The sequence below is a fragment of the Pseudophryne corroboree genome, chromosome 4 (assembly GCF_028390025.1).
Source record: "Pseudophryne corroboree isolate aPseCor3 chromosome 4, aPseCor3.hap2, whole genome shotgun sequence".
Taxonomy (NCBI): Eukaryota; Metazoa; Chordata; class Amphibia; order Anura; family Myobatrachidae; genus Pseudophryne; species Pseudophryne corroboree.
This window is the reverse complement of record NC_086447.1, coordinates 622,774,403-622,776,902: the sequence shown is the minus strand read 5'-3', so window position 1 is coordinate 622,776,902 and position 2,500 is coordinate 622,774,403.

Genomic DNA, 2,500 nt, shown 5'->3' with positions numbered 1-2,500 from the left:
CATCATCATCATCATCATCATCATCATCATCATCATCATCATCATCATCATCATCACAATTATGATATCTTCACCATTGTGACATTATCACTATTATGCCATCATAACCTTTATGACATGAACACCATTATGACATTATCACTATTAACATTATCATCATCATCATCATCATCATCATCATCATCATCATCATCACAATTATGATATCTTCACCATTGTGACATCATCACTATTATGACATCATCACCATTATGACATGAACACCATTATGACATTATCACTATTGTGACAACATTATCATCATCATCATTATCATCATCATCACCACAATTATGATATCTTCACCATTGTGACATCATCACTATTATGACATCATCACCATTATGACATGAACACCATTATGACATTATCACTATTGTGACATCATCATCATCATCATCATCATCATCATCATCATCATCGTCATCTTCACAATTATGATATCTTCACCATTGTGACATCATCACTATTATGACATGAACACCATTATGACATTAACACCATTATGCCATTTTCACTATTGTCACATTATCATCATCATCATCATCATCATCATCATCACCACCACAATTATGATATCTTCACCATTGTGACATCATCACTATTATGACATCATCACCATTATGACATAAACACCATTATGACATTATAACTATTGTGACAACATTATCATTATGACATCATCATCATCATCATCATCATCATCATCATCATCATCATCATCATCACAATTATGATATATTCACCATTGTGACATCATCACTATTATGACATCATCACCATTATGACATGAACACCATTATGACATTATCACTATTGTAACAACATTATCATTATGACATCATCATTATCATCATCATCATCATCATCATCATCATCATCATCATCACAATTATGATATCTTCACCATTGTGACATCATCACTATTATGACATCATCACCATTATGACATAAACACCATTATGACATTATCACTATTGTGACAACAGTATCATTATGACATCATCATCATCATCATCATCATCTTCACAATTATGATATCTTTACCATTGTGACATCATCACTATTATGACATCATCACCATTATGACATGAACACCATTAGGACATTATCACTATTGTGACAACATTATCATTATGACATCATCATCATCATCTTCACAATTATGATATCTTCACCATTGTGACAACATCACTATTATGACATGAACACCATTATGACATGAACACCATTATGACATTTTCACTATTGTGACAACAGTATCATTATGACATCATCATCATCATCATCATCATCATCATCATCATCATCATCATCATCATCACATTTATGATATCTTCACCATTGTGACATCATCACTATTATGACATCATCACCTTTATGACATAAACACTATTATGACATAATCACTATTGTGAGAACAGTATCATTATGACATCATCATCATCATCATCATCACCACAATTATGATATCTTCACCATTGTGATATCATCACTATTATGACATGAACACCATAATGACATGAACACCAATATGACATTATCACTATTGAGACAACATTATCATTATGACATCATCATCATCATCATCATCATCATCATCATCATCATCATCATCATCATCATCACAATTATGATATCTTCACCATTGTGACATCATCACTATTATGACATCATCACCATTATGACATGAACACCATTATGACATTATCACTATTGTGACAACATTATCATTATGACATCATCATCATCTTCATCATCATCATCTTCACAATTATGATATATTCACCATTGTGACATCATCACTATTATGACATCATCACCTTCATGACATGAACACCATTATGACATTATCACTATTAACATTATTATCATCATCATCATCATCATCACAATTATATCTTCACCATTGTGACATCATCACTATTATGACATCATCACCATTATGACATGAACACCATTATGACATTATCACTATTGTGACAACATTATCATCATCATCATTATCATCATCATCATCATCATCACCACAATTATGATATCTTCACCATTGTGACATCATCACTATTATGACATCATCACCATTATGACATGAACACCATTATGACATTATCACTATTGTGACATCATCATCATCATCATCATCATCATCATCGTCATCTTCACAATTATGATATCTTCACCATTGTGACATCATCACTATTATGACATGAACACCATTATGACATTAACACCATTATGACATTTTCACTATTGTCACATTATTATCATCATCATCATCATCATCATCATCATCATCATCACCACAATTATGATATCTTCACCATTGTGACATCATCACTATTATGACATCATCACCATTATGACATAAACACCATTATGACATTAGCACTATTGTGACAACATTATCATTATGACATCATCATCATCATCATCATCATCACAATTATGATATCTTCAC